Genomic DNA, 27,675 nt, shown 5'->3' with positions numbered 1-27,675 from the left:
AATTTCAGAAGCCGCCATCTTTGGCGCGAAAAGTTCCCGCTCGAGCGTCTTCTCGAGCAGTAGAAGCGTGAAGGCCAAAACCCCGCCCCGAGAGAGGAGGGGCCGGAAAGAGCTAAGGGGGACGGAAACAAGATGTCTGCGCCCGACGGAGCCGCTGGAGGAGCGGTGGTCGCAGCCGCAGCGGCACCCGCGGATGGGAATGGGCCTGCCCAGGTCCCGGCCGTACTGGCGGGAGGTGCCGCGGCCCCCGCGCTTGCTCAGGTCATGCCGTTTTCCTTGACCTATGCGCCCGGAGCTGCCTGGCTACTGCAGTATGACGGGAAACCGGATGCCCTACAGGCCTTCCGGAAAAAGCTTAACCCGTTGCTAGAGCTGTACCCCCTGACTGATAAGCAGCGTGCAGCGATAGTGCTAGGCCAGTTAACCGGTGCGGCGGAGCAGGAAGCGGAGACCTGGGCCGAGGGGGACCGGCTCTCTGTAGCCACCATCTTCGAGAAGCTACAGGCTGCCTTCGAGACCCGGACAGAAGCTGAGCTGAGGATGCAGTTTTACCAGTGCCGGCAACGAGCTGGGGACAGCATTCGGGACTATGCTCTACGTCTGCAGACCGCCCTCCGCACGCTGAAGCGGGTGAACTCTATTAATGAGGCGGATAGCAACAAGATGTTGGTGGAGCAATTTGCGCAGGGGATGAGGTCCCCTGAGGATCGTAAACAACTCCGGCTGTGGGCCCTGGAACACCCTGATGTGGACTTTGCTGTGTTAAAGGAGCGGGCTATCAAAGCACTACAGCCCCCAGCTGCTGAAATTCTGGAACCCGTCCCGTGGCCCGTCGAGACAGCTCCCGTTGTGGCGGCTCCAGTCAAACCAACCTCCTTACTACCTGCAGCCTCAAGCAGCACAGTGGAAGAACTGGCAGCCCAGGTCCGTCGCCTGGACGGAGACCTTGCCAAAATCCTTGCTGCACTACAACCCCTGACCAGATCTCAGCCCCAAGCGCAGATACAGCTTGCTGACAGTCCCGAAGATGTTCCCTGGATGCAGCGGAGAAGCGCTAACAACCCGCGGAGCAGACCTCCAATCTGCTACAAGTGCCGTAAGCCGGGCCATGTTTACCGACAGTGCCCGTTAAACGAGCAACCCCTGGGGCCCCGGGCCAATCCTCAGGAGTAGAACACCGTGGCCCCCCGGACTGGCGAGACCGATATGTCGGGGCCCGCCCTATCATCCCTGTGGCTGTGGACGGCATACCCGTGATGGCTCTCCTGGACACTGGATCGCAGGTAACTACCATACCGTATACCTTGTACCAGCAGTATTGGGCCACAGACGAGCTGGCGCCTCCAGACCCTAGTATAAATTTGATTGCCGCTAATGGACTTCCATTGACCCAGGTGGGGTATAAAGAAGTGGCTATGACAGTGGGGCAAGCTGAACTGCAACATCAGGGCATGATTGTGATCATGAATGAACCCAGTGATCATAACCCGAAAATAGTGCTGGGAACCAATGTGATGGAACACTGCATGACTGATGTGTTGAACCTTTTGCAACGGCTAGCCGCCACGGCGGCGGGGAGCCGGCAGAGGGCTGTGCAGCGTGAGATCCGCGCCCTGATGTACCGCCAGCATGTAAGCTCAACCGGAGGGGAGATTGGTGGAGTGCGAGTGATGGATGTTGCTCCATTGACTGTGCCCCCTAGGAGTGAGATGATGATCTGGTGTAGGGCAGCAGTAGGGCCTCAGGGGCGTGACTACCCTGCGATGATGGAGCCCATACCTTCCGAGCACTGGCCCACTGTAGTGGCCGCCCGAGGGGTGGTAGATGTGAAGAGAGGGAGAGTGCCTGTGAGAGTGTTGAACTGTGGGGAGGAGGAAGTCAGGCTCCCCCGGTATGCCACCATTGCCAAACTGCTCACCCTGGACCCTCACACTATCCAGGAAGCCCGTCCACCCACACTCCCACCTACCACCAGCACTTCCCCACCCCAGGGGGACACCAAGGAGTGGCACCAACAGCTACATGTGGGCACTGATGATACCCCTACACATCACAGGGCAGGGGTACACAGGGTAGTGCAGGAGTACGAACAGGTTTTCAGTAAGCACCCCCTAGACTTTGGGCAGATCAAGGGGGTCCAACACCACATTCCCACGGGTGAACATCCCCCTATCAAAGAGAGGTATAGACCTATTCCCCCTGCACATTACCAGTGTGCCAAAGATATGTTGAAGAATATGAAGGAGGCAGGGGTTATTCGGGACAGTTGTAGTCCCTGGGCCGCTCCGTTGGTACTGGTCAAGAAGAAGGATGGTACCATGCGGATGTGTGTGGACTACCGGAAGATCAACCAGATAACCCATAAAGATGCCTATCCATTGCCTCGTATTGAAGAATCTTTGGCTGCACTGAGAACTGCAAACTACTTCTCGACCCTTGACCTCACCAGCGGATACTGGCAAGTGGCCGTGGCCCCCGAGGACCGGGAGAAGACCGCCTTCACCACCCCGATGGGGCTCTGCGAATTCAATAGCATGCCGTTTGGGCTGTGCAATGCCCCCGGGACCTTCCAACGGTTGATGGAGTGCTGTTTGGGACATTTAAACTTCGAGACCGTCCTGCTGTATTTGGATGATGTGATTGTTTATTCCCAGACGTATGAAGCCCATCTGGAGCACCTGGCCGAGGTGTTCGCGTCCCTTGCCAAGTTCGGGATGAAGTTGAAGCCCTCGAAGTGCCATCTGCTGAAACCCAGGGTGCAGTATCTAGGACATGTGGTGAGTGCGGATGGTGTTGCCCCCGACCCTGAGAAGATCACTGCCATCCAGAGCTGGCCGAGACCAACCACAGTGAGGGAAGTACGGCAGTTCCTGGGTCTGGTAGGGTACTATCGGCGTTTTATAAAGGGGTACACGAAGATGGCTGCCCCCATGCAAGATCTCCTCGTGGGACAGACCAAAGGTGGTAGACCCATTGGAGCCCCACTGTTGTGGGAGGACCAGCATGAGGAGTCCTTTGGCCAGTTGAAGGCGGCCTTGACCGGAGAAGAGGTCTTGGCGTACCCTGACTATGGGCGCCCGTTCATTCTCCACACGGACGCCAGTAACGTGGGGCTAGGAGCGGTCTTGTCCCAGGTCCAGGATGGAAAGGAGAAGGTGATTGCCTACGCCAGCCGAAAACTCCGGCCGACCGAAAGGAACCCTGAGAACTATAGCTCCTTCAAGCTCGAGCTATTGGCGTTGGTGTGGGCTATCACAGAGCGGTTCCGCCACTACCTGGCGGCAGCAAAATTCACCGCGTTTACGGACAACAATCCGTTAACTCACCTGAACACGGCCAAGTTGGGCGCGCTGGAGCAGCGGTGGGTAGCCCGGTTAGCCAACTATGATTTCACCATAAAGTACCGAGCTGGTCGTGTCAACATCAATGCAGATGCACTCTCCCGGATGCCCCATTTGTCAGAAGAGGGGTGTGAGGACGACGACCTCGAGGAGATTGAGTTGCCTGCGTTTCACCAGCCGCCTACTGAGAGGGTACAGGTATGTCAGCAAAGGGTGGATCTGGACCCGCGGCCCAGTCAAGAGTGGCAGGACGCCCAGGACCAAGCGCCGGCTGTCCGCCTTGTCAAGACTCTGGTGGAACAAGGCGCCATGGGAATGGACCCCAGCGCTCCAGCCGAAGCCCAACGCTTGTGGAAAGAACGGAAACGGCTTTACCTACACCAAGGGAGGCTGTACCGTGAGCTGATCAACCCGAAGACCCATGAGAAAATATGCCAGTTAATCGTTCCTCAGGCTGATGTCGCTACTGTACTGCGGGCATACCATGATGGTGCTGGCCACTTCGGGTGGAAGAAGCTGGAGATGCTGTTGAGGGAGCGGTTCTATTGGAGTGGGATGCGTGAATCGGTGGAAGCCTGGTGTCGAGAGTGCGGTCCTTGTACGCTGAGGAGAAAGGATGAGACTAGCCAGAGGGCACCGTTACATCCCATCGTCACCCATCAGCCGCTGGAACTGGTCGCCCTAGACCATGTTAAGCTCACCCCTAGCCGAAGTGGGTACACCTACGCATTGACCATGGTAGACCACTACTCAAGATTTATGGTGGTAGTCCCCGTCAAGGACCTGACTGGTCGAACTGCTGCTCGTGCGTTCCAGGCTTATTTCTGCCGACCTCATGGGTACCCCGAGAAGGTGCTGACTGACCAAGGCCCGGCTTTTGAAGCAGAGGTGTTTCACGAATTCTGCCAGTTGTACGGCTGCAAGAAGATCCGGACCACTCCGTACCACGCCCAAACCAACGGCATGTGCGAGAAAATGAATCACTTGGTCCTGGGGCTCCTCAAGACGCTACCGCTGGAAGAACGGAACATGTGGCCGGAGAAGTTACCCGACTTGGTCGACATGTACAATAATATCCCAACCAGCTCGACGAAGTGCACCCCAGCGTATCTGATGAGGGCTCGGCCTGGCCGCCTGCCGGTGGATCTGGAGATGGGGTTGGAAGCTCCGGAAGCACTCCCTTCAACGGCAGAGTGGGAGAGTCGGAGGAGGGCCCAGTACCGGCAAATCCAGGAGTATGTAGAGAAAAACCTCAGTCGAAGTCGAGAACAGCAAGAGCACCGGTTCAACCAGAAGGCGCCTGCAGGTCCTTTCCAGCCAGGAGATGTGGTGCTGAAACGGAAGAGAAAAGCCCACAAACTGGATGACCAGTGGGAGCAAGTCCCTTACGTCGTACAACCCACCGAGTGGGACAATGGGAAAACCTACCAGATCAGTCGTGACCAAGGGGGCACCCTGGCCACAGTTTCTCGGGACCATCTGAAAAAATGCCCCCCAGTATTGAAAGCAGAAGCTGAAGTACCGGTTTCTCCACCAGTGGAAAAGGCAGCAGAGGTAATCCACACTGTAATGGGTGACTTCCCAGCAAACTGGCCTACACAGAACGGCGCGGTGATACTTCCAGTGATACTGTTCCCACAACCCGTGGATGAAGAAGTAGTGGAAGCGGTTAACCGTGAGCCAGAACCAGTGCCATTGCCCAGGGATGAACCTGTACCCAGCCCCCCTGCACCTCCGCCTGCCCCACACTGTAGCAGGGAGGAGGAACCGATTGTTCCCTCTACCCCACTGTCTAGCACCACCGACACCGGGCCCCGAAGGTCCACCCGTTCCAACCTAGGTAGACCCCCACTTAGGTACAGGGAGACCGTTCTATGAGTGAAAGGGGTCCGCAAATGTAAAAGGTTGTTGTGTGTGTGTTTGAAAAAGTTGAAAGTTTTGAAAAATGAAAAATGATTTACCGAAGTTTACCTGATTGTCTGCAGTGATTAGCAACCGGCAGGAGCCGGCACCGTTGTCCCCGTGGGGACCGTTTAAAGTTTAAAAATGCATGGGAACTATCCATGGACAAGCCCGTGAACTCTGCAGGGCAACCACAAACGTTAGTGGCTTGTAAATATGTTGGGTACCGTTACTGTTTCCGCAATGCCGCCTCCGGAGAGGCAGGTTGGAGGGAGGGCCCTGAGCAGAGCAGGCCAGCGCCCAGCCACCAAAGGAACCGGTGGCTACCCTCTGGAGGGAAGGACAGATCCCGCTCGGGTGACTTGTGCTGGACTGTGGGTCAAGGGGTGCTGCCTGGGTTTTAGGGGCAGCATCAGGGCCAGGTTGCTTGGGTGGGAGAGAGCGGAAACCGTGACCGTACACCGTTGAAACGTTAAAAGTAAAATGTGCCTCCCGTCTTGGGAAGAGTTGATTAAAAATGTTATGCTTATGTTTGATTAACCCTTGTTATCCCCTTTTACAGAAAAATAAAACCGGTGTAGGACGGCAGCCCGCGGACGGTCTGCATTTTGCTAAGGGGGAATGTGTCGCCCTGGGCAAGCCAGGGGACACAGATAACAACACCACTACACCCCACACTCCAGGTAGGCACACCTGCTAACCAGAAATCCTTGTTGCCTCCCTCCAGGAGTCTGTGATGCACACCAGGGGGTGGGCCAGGCGGTTGGCTCCGCCCACCAAGGAGCTCACGACTCTGGAGGCAGGAAGTAAACCAGGCAGATTAGCTCAGGAGGAGCTTGAGTGAAGAGCAGAGATAGCTCAGGGGAGAGCTGGAGAGAGGAGAACTGTCAGGGACATGAAGGAGTGAACAGCAGAGTAGCCCAGGCAGGGGCTAGAGTAAACAACAAGAAGTGAAAGTGAAGGAAAGGAAAGTGGAACAGGAGGAAAGCAAGAAGTGGTGACAGAGCCTGAGAGCCCAGCTGTGTGTAGGGCTAGAACAGCAAGGTCAGCGACGGCGGTGACTGTCCGGAGTGGGACAGTTCGGAAGTTCCTGGAAGGACCCCGTTGGCTGTGTGTGCCCGGTGGTCTGGAGCAGTGTTCCGAAGGACAGTCAGCACCAGGGCAGGGGCCTCTCGGACCCCGGCAAGGCTAGGAGTCGCCCAATTTGCCGAATCCGTCAGCGAAGGGGACGCAGATCCCCCAGCAACAAAGTCCCGATTGACGGCAACAGCCCGACCATTAACGGGGAGACACCGCCACCGCCAAGGCACAAGTTTCCCCAGGGCCAGCGCCTGCGGGCAAAGTGTAGGGCTCCTCCGGCCCAGATTGCAGTCGGGGAGCGGGTAACCGGAGGGAATCCACCGATACCACCAGACCACACAGGTGCAAGGAAGAGAGAAGTCACCGTCACCTACCGGGAGTGCAGGTGCAGCCGTCTGTGGGACCGTCCTACCAGCCGTTGGTTTACCGTACAAACTGTGTCCGTGTCAGGCTGAGTGAGTACCATAGTGCCGCAAGGCACAGCGCTGCCCCCGCGTCCCTGCGCCCTCCAGGCCCTACACCTTGCATCTCTTCACCGGGCCCCGGGATCACCAACCCCTACCCACGGAGGGGCAACACAACACCTGGCTGCTCCCATCACCATCCCCGGGACCCCCACACTGAGCAGCGGTGGTGCCATCACCACAACCGTGGGTGGCGTCACGAACTATAATCCCAACAAACACCCCCCTTTTCACTCACGGGCGAGGAGTGTCGCTCGAGACACCCCGGGATCCGGCCCGCAGCTCGAGCCACCAGGAGCAACTGCCGGACCCGAGCAGAAGGGGTGAGCGCGGTGTGCTGACACCCTCCTCCCCGCCCGCGACAGTGACACAGCCCGACAACTGAAGCAGAAACAAAGGGGACAGTCTCTGGCACGGATGTCAAAAATATTTACCAGTCATGCACGACACTTGCCAACACCTTGCACCTTGTGAAGTAGACGACTGTGCCACTGTGACTCCTTTATTAATCAGGTTATCAGCAGGGGTTCCGAGAAAAAGGCTGACTTACATTATGCTCGTGACTCAAGTCAAGTCCATCCGAGCGTCCAACCTGCTCGTTTGGAGTATTGAGAACTCAGGCATTTTAGTGCTCGTGTACCGCCCCACGCTCGGCTGCAGCCAAGCCGCTCGGATCCGGGCTCGCTGGTAGGTGGCTCGAGCGTCTCCGGACCCGGGGGCCCTGTGGTGTGGTCAATTCGATCTGAAAGGGGGGCTGGCGGTTTACTGGACGTAGGTGTACGGCCGAAGCCGTGGTTAAGTTTGTGACGCCACCCACGGAATGTGGTGAAGGTAGACACCACTGCTGCAGTTACGGGGCACCCGGGGGACATGTTTATGCAGCAAGATGTTAACCCCTCCGTGGGCAGGGATGATGGCCCCGGGACCCGTTGGGTGTTGTGTGGTTGGGAGGTGCGCGGCCGGAGGGCACTGTTGTACTCACGATTAGTAACACACACAAGTCTCTGGTAAAACAAGTTGATGGTGGTCGATGCCCACAGTCGGCCGCAGTCTGGTCCCCCACCCGGTTCGGTGGTCTCTGACTTTTTCCTGCACCGTGTTGTGTATCTGTGGACTGCCTGCGCTTCAGCGACGGGAGTCCGCTCGCCGGCGTTGTGGATGTCGGGAGAGCCCTTTTGCCCGCAGACGCTGGCCCGTGGCATTTCTCTGCCTGTGCGGTTGTCGCGGGCGGAGGAGGGGACGCTGCGCTCTCCCACTGCTCGGGTCCGGCCGCTGCTGCTATTGCGGCTGCCGCTGCTGCTCGGTGGTGGCTCGAGCGGTGGGCCGGATCCTGGGGACTCGAGCGGCGCTCCTCGCCGGTGAGTGAAAAGGGGATTTTGATTGTGGGGGTTTTGATTATTGTCCGTGACGCCACCCACGGTTGTGGTGATATTAGTGACACCACCGCTGCTCTGGACGGGGATCCCGGGAGCGGTGACAGGGAGCAGCTTTGTTGTTATTTCTCCCCTCCGTGGGTAGGGGGTTGGTTGTCCCGGGGCCCGGTGATGGGGTAGGGATGGATGGCAGGCGGGTTACGGGGCCTGGTGAGGTGCAGGGTCGCGGGGGCAGCGCTGTGCCGCACGGCACGGTGGTACTCACTCAGCCAATGATGAGGACACAGTTCTCGGTAAAACACACGGCTGGATGGACGGGTCCCACAGACGGCTGCGGTGTTGTTTTCTCCCGGCAGGTTGATGGTGACTGCCTTTCCCTGCACCTAGATACGGTAGATGGTTCCGATGGGTTCCCACCGGTAACCCGCTCCCCAGCTTGGATATGAGCCGGAGGAGCCCCTTTTGCCCGCAGGCTCTGGCCCTGAGAAACGGTTGCCTTGGCGGTGGCGGTGTCTCCCTCACTTTGGTTGGACTGTTGCCTTCTGTCGGGACTTGGTCGTTGGGAAACCCAGGAGGTTCCCTTCACTAACGAATTCGGCAAATTCACGGCGACACCTAGCCTTGCCGGGGTCCGTAAGCCCCTGCCAGATGGTGCTGACTTCTCTTTGCGTACCGGTATGGTACCGCTGGGCCACCGCCCGTCCACGGTCCTTACGGTAAACTCCGATAGGCCACTCCTGCAGACGGTCACCACCGTCTGCCAACCTTGCTGTCTCGCCCGGGCCACACACCCGGACGCTGTCAGTTAGTTGCTCCGCTACCACTTTCCTTCCTCTCACTTTCACCTCCAAAACTAATCTGTTTACTTTTCCCGCCTCCAGGACTGCGAACTCCTAGGTGGGCGGGGCCAACCGCCTGACCCACCCCCTGGTGTGAACATCAGCCCCTGGAGGAAGGCAACAAGGGTTTTGTGTTCTGACTTCGGTGTGCCTGCTGGGAGTGTGGGGTGTGTGGATGTTGTGCTCTGTGGCCCCTGGCTTGTCCAGGGCGCCACATTCCCCCTTAGTTAAATGCAGACCGTCCGCGGGCTGCCCATCCATCACCGGCTTTATTTTCACCAACTGAAAAATAGAAAACGGTAACACATAACAATTATATTAACATTTTCCCACATCGGGAGGTACTCTTACTTAAACGTTGCGTAACGGTTACGGCTTCCGCTCTCTCCCACCCAAGCAACCTGGCCCTGATGCTGCCCCTAAGCAAACAGGCAGCACCCCTTGACCCCAGTCCAGCACAAGTTGCCCGAGCGGGTTCTGTCCTTTTCAGGGGACCCACGTGCATGGGGAACCCCTGAAACCCCCAGAGGATTGCCACCGGTTCCGGTGGTGGCTGGGCCCCAGCCTGCTCCACTGCGGGCCCTTCCTCCAATCTGCCTCTCTGGAGGCGGTAATGGTAGAAGCCATAACAACATTATTTACAAGCCACAAGTTTGTGGTTGCCCTGCTAGTTCTCGGGCCTGTTCATAAGGAGTTCCTTATGCAAAATGGTGAAGGGGGTCCCAACGGGGACCAGTTGCCGGCAACGACCGGTTCCAAATCAAGGTTGCAAATCAGGTGACTTTTCCACGGTATATTATTTTCTTATCATTCATTTTCAAACTTTTAAAACCACAATTTTAACACACAATGTTCGTGGTCCCAACGGGGACAGTGACAACGGCATTCCGCTGCCCTTACTCCGACTCTTCGGTGTCTGCTGGGGGAGGGGATGTGGTGGACACCCGGGCCTCTTGGCTGCCCCTCAGCTTGGCATCCAGCACAAACCACCCCCTCTCCCCACAGTGCCGGGTGTACTGCACCAGGTCACCCGGCATCAGGTTACGGCCTGGGTGCTCCTCCGGCAGGTGGGCATTAACATCCCACCGGGCTATGAATACTTCGGCCTCCAGGCCCGGTTCATATATGAAGCCATAGCCCCGACAAACATCAAACCGCCTCACCTGCCCTTCATACAGGGGGCCCCAGACACGGAAGGTCGCTTGGCGGAGGCTCTCTTTCTCCCGGATTGCACGGGCCACCAACTCCACCTTCTTCCTTTCCCTTTCCTCGATTTCTGTGCCCAACGGTACCGGCTCCCTATCCCAGTACAGCGCTGCTGCGAGCTCCGGCGCACGGGTCGGGCCCCGCAAGACCTTTTGGACACTGCCCACTGCTGGTGATCTGGGCGGAAGGTCCCACGATGACTTGGCCTTGGACGCCGCCTTGCAGCAGCAACCCGGTGCAACCTCAGCCGAGGTGTGGGGGATGGGCACATGTTACACCTCGTGGCTCTCCTGTGGCAAGGAATGAGGCAGTCTCCTTGCCTGCCACAAGCGCTCCTGCTCAGCAGCACCGAAGTTCTGCCAGACTGCGCAGAGTGCAGGAGAAACCTCCTCAGAGAGGCAGCACAAGGGTGACACCTAGTGGTACTCCTGTTGCAAGAAATGAGGCGGTCTCCCATTCCTTGCCTGCCACGGCTCCTCCTGCTCAGCAGCCCCGAAGGTCTGTGAGGTTGTGCAATGTGCAGAGGTTTTCTGCTCAGGGAAGCAGTGAGACTCCCGTTATCTCTACACATTGTGAGACCGAGGATCCCGCCTCTATTTCCCAGAGGCAGGAGGGTGAACATGTGCAATGCTTGGTGGGTCCTGATTCGCCCACTCACGTCACACGGCTTGATGACGAGGCTGGTGACGTGGTGAATCCTGACTGGCCAGGCTGGGACGTCGTGGTTCCTGATTGGGTCAAGTCCGTCATCTCCGCCTCGCGCCCGCCCTTGGCTGGAGCGACACCTCCTTAAAAGCTCCCCCTGCCATCATGGCGGCGCGTGACCGTCCTTCTATGTTTGGATGTCTGGCAGCGTGCTGCCACGCCACTGCTCAGGCATTATCGTCTTCCGTGGGCTTGGCCCTTGCTGCTTAGGCAGCACCTGGTTTGCAGGCCGTGTCCCTGCCTTGCTGCTCCGGCAGTAGCTCCTTCGACAGGCCGTGTTCCTGTTCCAGGTGAGCTCCTCGAGTCTCCACCGGACTCACCTGGTTATTGAAAGCACACGTGCGTGGGCACCTCTGTGCTACCCTCGTGCCATATTCTCGTGATTTCCACTGGCACACGTGCTTCCCCGTGCAACAGGTACACCGAGCCGTGTGATCCCTGCCATACAACCCTCACGGGTTAGGGCAGACCGGTGTACGTAGATCGTCTGTGACATTCCAGACGATCGCTAGCAGCAACCCGCTCACTCTTCACCCACCATAGCAGCGGTCCCTTACACCGCAAAGTGGACCTTGACCGGCGGAAGCTGTCCATTCCCCATCTTGGCACGCTTCCCCAGGTCCCCCTCTTAACAGGCACAGGGGCTTTCCTCCGCTGGGCCTTCGGCACGGAGCGGTCTGTCGGCTCCGGCTCGGGGAATCTCTCGGGGTTTGCCTCCGGTTCAGGCTTCGGGGCTTTCCATGGTAGCACCTCCGGTCGACTACGGGCTCCGGCTACAGGTCGGTCCGCCTGGGCGGACATGCTGGGTATCGCTACCGGTTGCGGGGGTAGCGGGCCTAGTGGCGGGGTCACGGCAGCCGGGACGGGTGGCGAGGGAGGCAGCAGGGCGAGGGGGTTTAGACCGGGTCCCGCAGCCACGATGACCGACCCACTAGGGGTACCGGGGCGTGGGTCACTCACCCTCCCTTCCGCAACTTCCTCCTCGCGTCTCTGCACGGTCGCTATGACCTCCGTCATGTCGGTCTCCCACTCCTCCAAGAGGAGCTGCATTTTGACCTGCAGCCGTTGCTGGAGCTGCGCGGTCCGGATCTCCACCCACGCCGCGGTTCCAGGCGCGGGGGCTACGGTGCTACGGGACGGCATATACATCTTGCTGGCGGCCTCTCCCAGGAACAAGATCGCCGCAGGGTCCTGGCGTCCCTGTTTCCATAGCCGCGCTCACATGCGACCAGCCGCCATTTCGTCCCCCTTGGTCTCTTTCCGGCTCCTCCTCTATAGGGGCGGGGTTTTGGCCTTCGCGCCTCCACTACTCGAGGAGACGCTCGAGCGGGAATTCTTCGTGCCCAAGATGGCGGCTTCTCAAATTTTCCGGCTGGACACCTCCGGCGGTTACAAGGCGCACCTCTACCAGACGGCAGAGCGGTAAGATCCTGTTCGTGACGCCAAGTTGTCGCGGGCGGAGGAGGGGACGCTGCGCTCTCCCACTGCTCGGGTTCGGCTGGTGCTGCTGCTCGGTGGTGGCTCGAGCGGTGGGCTGGATCCCGGGGACTCGAGCGGCGCTCCTCGCCCGTGAGTGAAAAGGGGATTTTGATTGTGGGGGTTTTGATTATTGTCCGTGACTACACCCACGGTTGTGGTGATATTAGTGACACCACCGCTGCTCTGGACGGGGATCCCGGGAGCGGTGACAGGGAGTAGCTTTGTTGTTATTTCTCCCCTCCGTAGGTAGGGGGTTGGTTGTCCCGGGGCCCGGTGATGGGGTAGGGATGGATGGCTGGCGGGTTACGGGGCCTGGTGAGGTGCAGGGTCGCGGGGGCAGCGCTGTGCCGCACGGCACAGTGGTACTCACTCAGCCAATGATGAGGACACAGTTCTCGGTAAAACACACGGCTGGATGGATGGGTCCCACAGACGGCTGCGGTGTTGTTTTCTCCCGGCAGGTTGATGGTGACTGCCTTTCCCTGCACCTAGATACGGTAGATGGTTCCGATGGGTTCCCACCGGTAACCCGCTCCCCAGCTTGGATATGAGCCGGAGGAGCCCCTTTTGCCCGCAGGCTCTGGCCCTGAGAAACGGTTGCCTTGGCGGTGGCGGTGTCTCCCTCACTTTGGTTGGACTGTTGCCTTCTGTCGGGACTTGGTCGTTGGGAAACCCAGGAGGTTCCCTTCACTAACGAATTCGGCAAATTCACGGCGACTCCTAGCCTTGCCGGGGTCCGTAAGCCCCTGCCAGATGGTGCTGGCTTCTCTTTGCGTACCGGTCCGGTACCGCCGGGCCACCGCCCGTCCACAGTCCTTACGGTAGACTCCGATAGGCCACTCCTGCAGACGGTCACCACCGTCTGCCAACCTTGCTGTCTCGCCCGGGCCACACACCCGGACGCTGTCAGTTAGTTGCTCCGCTACCACTTTCGTTCCTCTCACTTTCACCTCCAAAACTAATCTGTTTACTTTTCCCGCCTCCAGGACTGCAAACTCCTTGGTGGGCGGGGCCAACCGCCTGACCCACCCCCTGGTGTGAACATCAGCCCCTGGAGGAAGGCAACAAGGGTTTTGTGTTCTGACTTCGGTGTGCCTGCTGGGAGTGTGGGGTGTGTGGATGTTGTGTTCTGTGGCCCCTGGCTTGTCCAGGGCGCCACACGGTGGCTTTCTATCCCTCTCGTTGGGCTGTTGTCTTCAGTCAGGTGTGAAAAGATCTATAGTCCAGACCGCAATGAGTTAATTAACACGGTCCAGTGGCTTCTGGACCTCGTTTCAGGGTCTGAGTAACCCCCTTTGTGCTCCGGTCTCCGAGTTGGTTCCCTGGGTCGGTACTGGCGGGCCACTACCCTGTCCCAGTCTACCACGGTTCCACCGAGCCATCTTCCCGGCTCCTGCAGGCTGAGGCCACCGCTTGCCTCCTAGCCAAAGGTGCCCGGGCTCCAACCCTGGCACCTGTCAGTTAGTTGCAGACCTGAGCACAGGCCTACTTCCACTCTCCTTCACCTCCACTAACAGACTACAACTCAACTGACCTGTGGTTTCCTGCCTCCGGCTCTCTGAACTCCTCGGTGGGCATGGCCAACCGCCTGGCTCCGCCCCCTGGTGTGTCCATCAAGCTCTGAGAGAGGTGACTAGGGTTTAATGGTTGGCTGATGACACCTTTTTAGGTGACAGGTGTTGTGCGGGGCCCTATCTGTGATTACCTGGCTAGTCCAGGGCGTCACACTCACATATCCTACTCCCCTTTACATGTTCCACTATGGTGCTTTACAGCATCCGCCATTGTGGTGATACTGTACTACGATGGAAGAGTGTTTTTGCTGCTTTTTTGTGCTGCACCTTTGCTGTGGTTAGAGCCCATGTGTCTGATTTCAGTCTCAGTTACTTGGCTTGTTACATAACTTCTGCTTAGTTATTACGTCACATTTGTCAGCACTATACGCGGTTTACTTTCAGGGCGGGTCATTATAAACCTTAAACCGGACGGTGTCAGTAATTATATAACAATGAATAATTTATCATCATAAAACCCTTTCACATCAGATAGTGATGTCTGCAGAAACATTTACATAAAATATTCATGAGTGGATTGTGTCTTCTAGAAGGACCAGATGTCTTTGGCCCATAAACTCCTATTCTGAGGAGTATACAGATTGAGGCTTGTAAAACCACAAAATGGAAAGTACTGTAAATCCTATACAGGATTATGGACTCTAACCAGGCAATCTGTGAACTATTTTGTTTACTTCTTTTTCTCCGTTAGGTCAATAAAAGGGATTGTCTACCGCTTAGATATTGATAACCTATTCTTAGGATGAGTCAAGAATATCAAATCATTGGGGATCCAACATGTAACCCTCCCATTGATCATGCCACGGGTGTGTCACGGGTGACAGACAGTCATGTGGTTTCTGGCAATAGAAGATCACAGCATTTGGCTGTGCAAAATGCTCCATGACTTTCTATTGTTCTTGCTGTCAGTAGTCATTAGTATAGGTAGCTTTCCTGCTGGATTTTCTTCTCTCACCCTTTTGGACCCAGCAGGAGCTCGCCTTCCACTCAGCTACTGATTATCAGTATTCCCCTTGTGCTTAAATACTCCCTGGACTTGTGCTGGCAATATTATTTAGTTTGTTCTAGCTGTGGTTGCAAACAGGTGGCTTGTACTCCTCTGTGGTATTGTTGCTGAAGCTTTGCTAAACTCCTGTCTGAGTCATCTGTGGATAAGTAGCTCATGCATAGTCCTCCTGTGTGTCCTCCTTGTTTCTTCCTTTAGCATTAGTTGAGTTAACAAAGAGCTCATCCCACCCATTCCCTATTTAGGTTCCAGCACTAGGGATATCTAGGGTCAGGTATCCAACTCGGCGCATAGGTGAGGAACCTATTTAGGGTGGTGAGGGACCCCAGGTACGAACAGTAGATTTGGTCAGAGGTCACCATCTTCCCCTTCCCTAGATGCAGGGGTCCCCTTCCACCACTCGCCTGGTACTTTCCCATACCTAGCGTGACAGATCATCTGTTTGCAGGGTAACACAGCTCAATACACTGTATAGTGGTCAACTTTAAGTACTGCAGCTCAGCTGAAATTAATGGTAGCTGAGCAGCAAACAGCTGATCTGTAAGGTTGCTGGATGTCGGATCCCCAATGATCTGATATTAATGAACTTTCCAAAGGATAAGTCATCAACATCTAAGAGGTTGACAACCCTTTTAACTCAGTGTCTAGTTATCTTTCCGTAGACTGGGTCTGGGTTTGGAATTTGTTAGGCCCATTCAGCCCAAGGAGAACCATATACACTTAAAAGTGGGATGTAATTAGTCTGGAGCTGAGCAAAAAGATTTGCCGGACCCTGGTTTGACGTACACTCTAATACTCCGGAGCAGCTGGAACACATCACTGAGAACTTCCTTGGGATTACTAGGTCCACGCAACTTCATAACGAGGAAATTCCCACTGCTCTGGTCCTACCAGACCATATTCAATGCAAGCGAGAGAGGCAAGTGTGGCGCCCCTGAGGCTCTGGTCGCCACAGGGTACTGCACCTGAATTAAGGTGCGGTATCTATCTCAGGTAAGGAGAGGGGTTAATCACCGGTGTTCCACATTTACACACTACATACAGCATAGGAGTCTTCACACATGGTGGGATGGCTCAGGGTAGGCAGGGGGTGGCCATCACGATAATGGGACTTACCCGGTCACTGAAGCCAGCCACCTGGGGGGGCGGGTTCCACCTGGGAGTAGATATAGGCGCAACACACTCACATCATGAGCAGATGCGTCGAGACCATAGTTCTGGCAAGACGTCTCTGGAAAAATTGGACTTTACTAGGCCTGGGGCTTGGAGCGGGAGCTCAGCCAGGGCACCTAACTGCTGAGGGGGGACACCCTAGAAATAGGACTCTCTCTCTCCTTCTCTATTCAAACACCGGTGATGGCCCCTTGCTTGCCTGGGATTGACCAGAGGCCATCACGGCAGAGACCAGTACTACTGGGCTGGTGACCGAAGCTGTGAGTAAACTACACCTTGAACTTGCAGAGACTGTGTTGGCTTGTCCTCACCAGCGTCGCTGCCCAGCGCTTAGGCGCCAACGGCCATTACCTACCTCCTTTATTCATCCACACAGGACCCGCTCTGCCTGTGGGGAGTGGCAGCATCCCAACTGCTGTAACACCTGCCCCGGCGAGGAATCCTGCAACGGCTGCTACACCTGGCCGCATACCACAGGTGGCGTCACGACAAACTCCCAATTACCCCGCTTCCCCCATCATTTACTGTACGCCTCGGGCAACGGAAGCGGGCAAGGCCACCCGTGACATTGCCTGACCCGACCGGCAATGGCCTGGCAACGAGTAGGTTAACCACCTGCCCCATGGGGCGCTACACAAGCATGTGACAACAGTATACTGGCTCAAAGAACATAAGGCACAAAGTACACCCATTTCATGGGTATACGGGTATACCCTTAGTGTTGGATGCCTATACTTAAGTTAAAGTAACCTCACTTTCTCCCCTCTTCCCCAAGACACTTGGCCAGTAAATAATTTTCACCCTGTTATTTTCAGAAATGCAGCAGTGCCCTTAGATGTGCTGTGTTTTGAATCAATGTCCTATTGGTAAAATGAGCGTCTACCAAGAGCACGGAGTGATAATAGCATCTTCTCTTTCAATACAGAGCAGCACATCTGTGAATTCATGATACCATCAATAACATGTAGCTCCAACACCATCAACTCATGCTGCCCTGCATAACGACACTGCCACCACCTTGTGTCATTGTAGGCACCATGCATTTTTCTTTGCACTCCATCCTCACCTTCGCAACTTCATACAGTTTGGATGCCATCAGTTCCAAAAATATTTATCTTGGTCTCATCATTCTAGAATAGAAGAGACCCATTACTCTACATATTATTCGGCATGGACCCTGGCAAATTTTAGGTGGCTTTTTTTGCATGGACTTTAGGAGAGACTATATGTGTACGACACCCAAGAATGCCATTCCTCTCCAGTGTACACCGTATTGCCTGCTTTGGCTTTATACGTCTTTAGCTAACTGCAGTAATCTTACATGTTGATTTTCTTCAACAATCTCATTAGAAGACCCACCTGTTTAGGTGTTAACTTCCGTGGTCAGCTTGTGACATGGTTGCTGTTCCATCTTTGCTAAATTTTTGTATTACTTTACTCCAGTATTCTGACTGATAAGTAAAGTTTTGCTGATCTTCTTGTAGCATTCACCTTGGTATAAATAAATTATTTTCTTTCTCAGGTCTTGTGACACTTCTCTTCCATATGGTGCCATTGCTGACACCATGCAATGGTAAGGGGTTTTCTTTAAGTAATGCTCTGTTATAGTCACCCGTCTGCTGGACACCTGATTAATGAATAATTAGACTAACCTGTGGTTGAACTCTTGTTGATTCGAAGTTTGTAGTCCAAACTATAGGATTGCTCCTAAGATTTTCATTGGGGAGTACTCATTTTGCAACATGGTCTTAAATGAAATTGCTACGAATATTACTTTTTTGGGGTGTGAAAAATAACAAACCTTGTTTGCAATCAATGGACTACATCTCTGGGAATATTTTTTAATATGATATCCCATAGAAAATATTTATTCTTAAAGGAAACTAAATGTTTTCTGACAAATCTGAGGTGTACTCATTTATGATGAACACTATATATTTGAAAAAAAAAAAATACTAAACAGATTATTTTTCTTCAACAGACTTTATCAGACTTTCAGGATTCCCTGGTGTTGCTCATGAGGACGGGCGGTTGCATGACCACAACTATGTGATACATGCAGTCAAGAACAGACTAGACGTGCTCGACCCTTGATCAATAGAAGTGCACAGAGAGGACAAGCACGACTAGTCGAAATGTGGCAGGGTGTATGCAATTACATACTTGCACTCATGTGATTGCCTGCTCTCACAAGCGATACCATAGAATCCTGACAGTGAGCGCACCACTTGCTGCCAGGCTTTAGAAGTCTGCATTCACTTAAGGGTGCTTTACATGCTGCGACATCGCTAACGATATATCGTCGGGGTCACGTCGTTAGTGACGCACATGTAGTGGGTGGGCCTACCCCCTACTAGTTTAGCATAGTTACCCGGCATTGTGATTATTAAAAGTGTTGAATTTTATATTGTTATGTGATGTGTTAGGGCACCCCCTAGTGGCCGGGTGGGACGGCTGTTGCCACCGGGGAGGAGGAGTCGGCCGGATATCTAGGCAAGGTCTGAATGTGTGTGGGGAGAGAGGATCCGGGTCAGCGGAGTGTGAACATCTGGAGCGGCAAGTGCGATTGTGTGAGCGGAACATCAGGGGACACCGGAGATAAGGAGGTGGACGCAACCTCAAAGCCTATTCTGCCGGTGTGGGTCCGGTGTATGCTTGGCTGAAGAGTGGGGGTCCAGTGGCGCAACCTCGAAGCCTATTCTGCCGGTGTGGGTCCGGTGTATGCTTGGCTGAAGAGTGGGAGGAGTACTCTGGGCATATCCCCATCAGAGGGTGCGTTTGGGCAGGTTGTCCCCAGCTCCACTAATATTGCCGAAATCCGCTGACCGGAGTGTTTTTCTCTTTATCGTTGTGAATAAATGTCGTTTTTATTGCATCTGGACTGTTGCCTGCAGCCTCTTTGTGCATCGGCCGATGAAGATACCGACATACACTCTCTCAACATTAAGGAAGTGATGGAGTCAGGGATGTGCCTTGAAAATAGTGCTGCCACGACTACACAGCCAGAGGCCTCCCTGGCTGGTCACTTCACACATGCGGCGCCGTTAGCGACATTGCAGCGTGTGACAGCTAGGAGAGACGATCAACGATCGCAAAAACGGCAAAAATCGTTGATCGTTGACACGTCGCTCCTTTTCATAATATCATTGGTGGTGCATGCCGCTGGTTGTTCGTCGTTCCTGCGGCAGCACACAGCGCCTACTCGACTGTTACCCCAGACTTCGGCCCTAACAAGGGCAGACCACAGCTATCTATAATGTAAACCTCTGTACTCTCCCTAATAGCTACCCTACGCGTTTCGTCGATATAGATTCATGAGGGTATATTGTCCTACAGAGGAGCAGAGGTCCTGCACCCCAGCTCACAAACAATCTATGGAACCTAGGTACAGAGGTTTACATTATAGATAGCTGTGGTCTGCCCTTGTTAGGGCAGAAGTCTGGGGTAACAGTTGAGGATATCTCCCATCAGGACTAGGGTTAGTGACGCCATGGCAACTCTAGGACTCCTAGGAGGGAGAGACTGATTTACCCAGCGGACCACCTAATTGGTGAGACCATTCCAATCTTTTCTATATCAACTGTACTATCAATGCTTTATGTACATTTGAACTGTTGACCGCTGTCAACAATCTATATTATTTATATATTTTGTGCTTTCCTATTAAGTTTGTTATGTATATGGGACCACTGTCCGGATAACACGTGGAAACACAATATGTATATATTTTTCTTTTTTTGTTTTTTTGTTTGTTTAGTTTGTTATATTTGTGGCATCCCTGAGGGGGTCTCTCTTGTGTGGCGTGGCCTAGGCCTTATATCCTGATAGCAGTCGGGGATGCTTATGGTCCTGTCACACACAGAGATAAATCTTTGGCAGATCTGTGGTTGCAGTGAAATCATGGACATAGTTACATTTGTACACAGCCATAAACCTGGCACTGATTGTCCACAATTTCACTGCAACCACAGATCTACCACAGATCTACCACAGAATTACCACAGATCTACCACAGATGATCTACCACAGATGATCTACCACAGATCTACCACAGATCTACCACAGATCTACCAAAGATCTACCACAGATCTACCACAGAATTACCACAGAATTACCACAGATCTACCACAGATGATCTACCACAGATCTACCACAGAATTACCACAGATCTACCACAGATATATCACAGATCTACCACAGATCTACCACAGATCTATCACAGATCTATCACAGATTTATCTCTGTGTGTGACAGGGCCTTAAGTATTAGGTCTTTTACATACTTTTATTAAAAGTTATGTTTTAGCCTCTTATCTGCCTTTTGATATGTATATATCATAAGTGGCATTGAACACATTTGCATATCCTTCTGACAACAACAAAAAAAATAATGGTGCTGTTAACAATTTTGTGCGTCATAACTTTCTAGTTTATAGCCATAAAAATTCAAAGTTTGAAAAGTGTAAAATTTTTAAAATCTGCCAAATATCTAATATTTTCACAAATAAATGCAAAACTACAATATTGTTCTAAATTTACCACTAACATGATGCATAATATGTCACAAAAAATGGTCTCAGAATCACTGGGATCCGTTGAAGCGTTCCAGAGTTATTACATCATAAAATTACACTGGTTAGAATTGAAAAAAAAAATGGCCTGGGTCAGGAACGTGAAAACCAGGTTCGGGGGTGAAGGGGTTAAATAATAAGAAAAAAAAACAACTATACATGTTTGGTATCTACGTACACGTAATGGCCTGAGGACATATACTGCCAAGTCTGTTTTATCATATCATATCATGGTAAATAAAAAAAAAATAAAATATAGAATTGCACTTATAGTTCCAATTTTACTGCCCTTGGAATTATTTTCTCATTTAGTACTATACCATGTGGCAGAATGAATGGTGTATTTCAAAAGAACAAGTCGTCCTGCAATAAACCAGCCCTCATATGGCTATATTGACTGAAAAATAAAAAGTTATGGCTCCCCTTGGAAGAAGGGGAGGAAAGAAACGAAAAATCGCCCAGGAGTTAAGGGGTTATCAAACATCATGATATGGAGTTAAGACGTTACCATTTAAAAAAAATATATAAATGTAATAGAAAAACACGGTTTATACAATTGCTAATTATCTGATGATAGATTCCCTTTATAGTTAAGCGATAAGGTGGATTTTAGTGACCCTTTCGGAGTGATCTCATCATCATCATCATCAAAAAGACCCGAAGAACTGAGTAAAGGGCCAAGATGTGTAAGTGAGGAGGCTGACAGCTGGCAGATGGGGACTTGTAGCCTGAACCTATAAACTGCAGCAGCTGTGTGGGATCTCCACAGAGAGGGGCTTTTCTCATGCTAATGTGGGGGTCTACGCGCCCAACTGGCTGCACCACTGCTCCATGTGTAATCCAATTCATGGATGTGCATCGAGTAGGGATTAAATGATTTACAAAGCACAAGACAATATGTGATATTTTCAAATGTCACTGACTTGATTTATGAGGATATGAAGGCCTCATGTTCCTAATTAACAGACTTAACTGTATTATGATGGATAGGTGCCAATGTAGCAGAGCTGAATTTGTCATGAAATCTCAGAAGGCTTGGTCCTGTGAAAAACCATAAATATCGGTCTGATCACACTATAGAAAAGTCACCATATGCTGGGTCCAAATTAATTTAATTAACGGCCCAATGCTCAGCACTAAAAATGAGCAAGCACTACCATGCTTGGGTGCTCGATACTCGTAACTAGTGATGAGTGAGCACTACCATGCTCAGGTGCTCGATACTCGTAACTAGTGATGAGTGAGCACTACCATGCTCGGGTGCTCGATACTCGTAACTAGTGATGAGTGGGTACTACCATGCTCGGATGCTCAGTAGAGATGAGCGAACCGGTCGCGGTTCGGCTCGAGGTTGGTTCGCCGAACGGACCTCCCGTTCGAGTTCGGTTCGTCGAACGTTCGACGAACCGAACTCGAACTGCATAGGAAACAATGGCAGGCAATCACAAACACAGAAAAACACCTAGAAAACACCCTCAAAGGTGTCCTAAAGGGGACAAACAACTCAAACACATTGGAAAGTGACAAGGACATATACTCACGCGAAAACAAAACAGCTGGACAAGGAAAAAGAGGAGGACACACAGATATAGGCATGGCACGCCCTTCTAAAATCATGTAAAACACCGCAAGGTGACTCCAAGCGGAGTCTCCCTTTTTTCCAAAAATTGGGCCACACACACACCCACCCCTTCAGTGGTAGCACTTGTGCCCCAGTTGCACACTTCACAGCTAGATTTGCATCAAGCACATTCAAAAATACGCCATAATTAACCGTCCCCAGGATGACACCAGGGTAGGTAGCTAAGTCTTTCCTGATCCCAGCTCTGTGCAGCTTGGATCATTTATAAAAAACACAGCAATCAAGGGTTACTCCAAGCGGAGTCTCCCTTTTTTCCAAAAATTGGGCCCCACACACACCCACCCCTTCAGTGGCAGCAGTTGTGCCCTAGTTGTACACTTCACAGCTACATTTGCATCAAGCACATTCAAAAATACGCCATTCTTATCCATCCCCAGGATGACACCGGGGTAGGTAGCAAAGTCTTTGCTGACCCATGACTTGTTCATCTTGGCTTCTTTTAAAAACAATGTAAGCAAGGGTTACTCCAAGCGGAGTCTCCCTTTTTTCCAAAAATTGGGCCCCACACACACCCACCCCTTCAGTGGCAGCAGTTGTGCCCTAGTTGTACACTTCACAGCTACATTTGCATCAAGCACATTCAAAAATACGCCATTCTTATCCGTCCCCAGGATGACACCGGGGTAGGTAGCAAAGTCTTTCCTGATCCCAGCTCTGTTCATCTTGGCTTCTTTTAAAAACACATCAAGCAAGGGTTACTCCAAGCGGAGCCTCCCTTTTTTCCAAAAATTGGGCCCCACACACCCACCCATTCAGTGGCAGCAGTTGTGCCCCAGTTGTACACTTCACAGCTAGATTTGCATCAAGCACATTCCAAAATACGCCATTCTTATCCGTCCCCAGGATGACACCGGGGTAGGTAGCAAAGTGTTTCCTGATCCCAGCTCTGTTCATCTTGGCTTCTTTTAAAAACACAGCAAGCAAGGGTTACTCCAAGCGGAGTCTCCCTTTTTTTCCAAAAATTGGGCCCCACACACCCACCCATTCAGTGGCAGCAGTTGTGCCCCAGTTGTACACTTCCAGCTAGATTTGCATCAAGCACATTCAAAAATACGCCATAATTAACCGTCCCCAGGATGACACCAGGGTAGGTAGCAAAGTCTTTCCTGATCCCAGCTCTGTTCATCTTGGCTTCTTTTAAAAACACAGCAAGCAAGGGTTACTCCAAGCGGAGTCTCCCTTTTTTTCCAAAAATTGGGCCCCACACACCCACCCATTCAGTGGCAGCAGTTGTGCCCCAGTTGTACACTTCACAGCTAGATTTGCATCAAGCACATTCAAAAATACGCCATAATTAACCGTCCCCAGGATGACACCAGGGTAGGTAGCAAAGTCTTTCCTGATCCCAGCTCTGTTCATCTTGGCTTCTTTTAAAAACACAGCAAGCAAGGGTTACTCCAAGCGGAGTCTCCCTTTTTTTCCAAAAATTGGGCCCCACACACCCACCCATTCAGTGGCAGCACTTGTGCCCCAGTTGTACACTTCACAGCTAGATTTGCATCAAGCACATTCAAAAATACGCCATAATTAACCGTCCCCAGGATGACACCAGGGTAGGTAGCTAAGTCTTTCCTGATCCCAGCTCTGTGCAGCTTGGATCATTTATAAAAAACACAGCAAGCAAGGGTTACTCCAAGCGGAGTCTCCCTTTTTTTCCAAAAATTGGGCCCCACACACCCACCCATTCAGTGGCAGCAGTTGTGCCCCAGTTGTACACTTCACAGCTAGATTTGCATCAAGCACATTCAAAAATACGCCATAATTAACCGTCCCCAGGATGACACCAGGGTAGGTAGCAAAGTCTTTCCTGATCCCAGCTCTGTTCATCTTGGCTTCTTTTAAAAACACATCAAGCAAGGGTTACTCCAAGCGGAGTCTCCCTTTTTTTCCAAAAATTGGGCCCCACACACCCACCCATTCAGTGGCAGCAGTTGTGCCCCAGTTGTACACTTCACAGCTAGATTTGCATCAAGCACATTCAAAAATACGTCATTCTTATCCGTCCCCAGGATGACACCGGGGTAGGTAGCAAAGTCTTTGCTGACCCATGACTTGTTCATCTTGGCTTCTTTTAAAAACAATGTAAGCAAGGGTTACTCCAAGCGGAGTCTCCCTTTTTTCCAAAAATTGGGCCCCACACACACCCACCCCTTCAGTGGCAGCAGTTGTGCCCTAGTTGTACACTTCACAGCTACATTTGCATCAAGCACATTCAAAAATACGCCATTCTTATCCATCCCCAGGATGACACCGGGGTAGGTAGCAAAGTCTTTGCTGACCCATGACTTGTTCATCTTGGCTTCTTTTAAAAACAATGTAAGCAAGGGTTACTCCAAGCGGAGTCTCCCTTTTTTCCAAAAATTGGGCCCCACACACACCCACCCCTTCAGTGGCAGCAGTTGTGCCCTAGTTGTACACTTCACAGCTACATTTGCATCAAGCACATTCAAAAATACGCCATTCTTATCCGTCCCCAGGATGACACCGGGGTAGGTAGCAAAGTCTTTCCTGATCCCAGCTCTGTTCATCTTGGCTTCTTTTAAAAACACATCAAGCAAGGGTTACTCCAAGCGGAGCCTCCCTTTTTTCCAAAAATTGGGCCCCACACACCCACCCATTCAGTGGCAGCAGTTGTGCCCCAGTTGTACACTTCACAGCTAGATTTGCATCAAGCACATTCCAAAATACGCCATTCTTATCCGTCCCCAGGATGACACCGGGGTAGGTAGCAAAGTGTTTCCTGATCCCAGCTCTGTTCATCTTGGCTTCTTTTAAAAACACAGCAAGCAAGGGTTACTCCAAGCGGAGTCTCCCTTTTTTTCCAAAAATTGGGCCCCACACACCCACCCATTCAGTGGCAGCAGTTGTGCCCCAGTTGTACACTTCACAGCTAGATTTGCATCAAGCACATTCAAAAATATGCCATAATTAACCGTCCCCAGGATGACACCAGGGTAGGTAGCAAAGTCTTTCCTGATCCCAGCTCTGTTCATCTTGGCTTCTTTTAAAAACACAGCAAGCAAGGGTTACTCCAAGCGGAGTCTCCCTTTTTTTCCAAAAATTGGGCCCCACACACCCACCCATTCAGTGGCAGCAGTTGTGCCCCAGTTGTACACTTCACAGCTAGATTTGCATCAAGCACATTCAAAAATACGCCATAATTAACCGTCCCCAGGATGACACCAGGGTAGGTAGCAAAGTCTTTCCTGATCCCAGCTCTGTTCATCTTGGCTTCTTTTAAAAACACAGCAAGCAAGGGTTACTCCAAGCGGAGTCTCCCTTTTTTTCCAAAAATTGGGCCCCACACACCCACCCATTCAGTGGCAGCACTTGTGCCCTAGTTGCAAACAGGATGTTTTGATTTGCATCAAGCACATTCCAAATCCACAAGCATTTACTCTCCCCAGGATGACACAGGGGTAGTAAATTCCTTCTGGATCCATGACTTGTTCATTTTGATGAACGTCAGTCTGTCCACATTGTCACTGGACAGACGCGTGCGCTTATCTGTCAGCACACACCCAGCAGCACTGAATACACGTTCAGAGACAACGCTGGCAGCTGGACACGACAAAATCTCCAAGGCGTAAGTTGCGAGCTCTGGCCATTTTTCTAGGTTTGAAGCCCAAAAGGAGCAAGGCTCCAGTTGCACAGTCATGGCATCGATGTTCATTTGGAGATACTCCTGTATCATCCTCTCCAGCCGTTGACTATGTGTCAGACTTGTTGTCTCTGGTGGCCTTGCAAAAGAGGGTCTAAAAAAATTATGAAAAGATTCCATAAAATTGCTGTTACCGGCACCAGATACGGTCCTACTGGTACGGGTAGACTGTTGAAGATGACGAGACCGTCCCATGTTTGTCAAGTTACAACTGGGAGATTCACTCCCTGCACCTGCACGGTTGTTTGGTGGAAAAGCCGAGCTAAGATCTAGTAACAGCTTCTGCTGATACTCCTGCATACGTGCGTCCCTTTCTATGGCTGGAATTATGTCACAAAATTTGGACTTGTACCGGGGATCTAATAGTGTGGCAATCCAGTAGTCATCATCACTTCTAATTTTGACAATACGACTGTCATGTTGGAGGTAGTGCAACAAAAAGGCACTCATGTGTCTTGCGCAGCCATGCGGACCAAGTCCACGCTGTGTTTGTGGCATAGAGGTGCTACCCGTTCTTTCTTCCTCTGACATCTGACCCCAACCTCTTTCAACTGAAATTTGACCAAGGTCTCCCTCATCCGCTGAGTCTTCCATGTCCATGGACAGTTCGTCCTCCATTTCTTCATGTTCTCCTGCACCTTGCTCAACATTTCGCCTGCTACTATGCGCCCTTGTCGATCCCTGTCCCCCTTGGTCCCATGCCTGCTGCGTTGGTGATGATGAACGTCTGGACCTTGGTGATGTTGTTGTCCCTTGCGCATATGAATCCTCCTGTAGTTCCTCCCCTTCATGTTGTCCCACCCCCTGACTCCGAATAGTGTTTAGCGTGTGCTCCAGCATGTAAATGACTGGAATCGTCATGCTGATAATGGCATTGTCAGAGCTAAACATATTCGTCGCCATGTCGAAACTGTGCAGAAGGGTGCATAGGTCCTTGATCTGAGACCACTCCATCAGGGTGATCTGCCCCACCTCTGCATCTCGTTGGCCCAGGCTATACGTCATGACGTATTGCACCAGGGCTCTGCGGTGCTGCCACAGTCGCTGTAACATGTGGAGAGTTGAATTCCAGCGTGTCGCCACATCGCATTTCAGGCGATGAACCGGCAGGCCGAAAGACTTCTGGAGCGATGCAAGTCGCTCAGCTGCGGCGCTTGAACGGCGGAAGTGAGCAGACAGTTTTCGTGCCCTGTTCAGAAGGCCATCTAGGCCGGGATAGTGTGTTAAAAATTGCTGCACGACAAGGTTCAACACGTGAGCCATACAAGGTACGTGTGTCACCTTGCCCAGGCGAAGGGCCGCACCCAGGTTTGCAGCATTGTCGCACACGGCCTTACCAGGCTGCAGGTTGAGTGGAGACAACCATTTATTAAACTCGGACCGCAGAGCTGACCACAACTCCTCAGCTGTGTGACTCTTATTACCAAGACATGTCAAGCTAAAGACCGCCTGATGCCGTTGCGCTCTGCTGCCAGCATAGTAATGAGGGGTGCGTGATTCCTTCTGCGCAGTGAGAACGCTGGTGGCCTGACCAGGCAGGCTTGGGGCGGAGGTGGAGGACCCAGATGAGGTGGAGGATGCAGAAGCAGTGGCGGAACTTGGACAGACAGAGGATTGACACACAAGTCGTGGGGACGGCAAGACTTGTGCAGCAGACCCT

The 27,675-nt window shown here is 52.4% G+C and overlaps 1 protein-coding gene and 1 long non-coding RNA gene across 15 annotated transcripts in view; one reads left to right on the top strand and one right to left on the bottom strand.

Annotated features, from left to right (window-relative positions):
- The window catches only part of JAKMIP3 (Janus kinase and microtubule interacting protein 3), a 326,613-nt gene that overhangs the window by 10,572 nt on the left and 288,366 nt on the right, over nt 1-27,675 (bottom strand). The gene's annotated exons all lie outside the window — the stretch shown is intronic.
- The window catches only part of LOC142310788 (uncharacterized), a 93,740-nt gene continuing 85,644 nt past the window's right edge, over nt 19,580-27,675 (top strand). For both annotated transcript variants that reach the window (XR_012754213.1, XR_012754212.1), the window contains exon 1: nt 19,580-19,692. This is a non-coding gene — a long non-coding RNA (uncharacterized LOC142310788). The remainder of the gene's footprint in view (nt 19,693-27,675) is intronic.

The sequence above is a fragment of the Anomaloglossus baeobatrachus genome, chromosome 5 (genome assembly GCF_048569485.1).
Source record: "Anomaloglossus baeobatrachus isolate aAnoBae1 chromosome 5, aAnoBae1.hap1, whole genome shotgun sequence".
Classification (NCBI taxonomy): domain Eukaryota; kingdom Metazoa; phylum Chordata; class Amphibia; order Anura; family Aromobatidae; genus Anomaloglossus; species Anomaloglossus baeobatrachus.
Note: the sequence above shows the minus strand (reverse complement) of the source record. Positions and strands in the feature narration are given on the sequence as shown.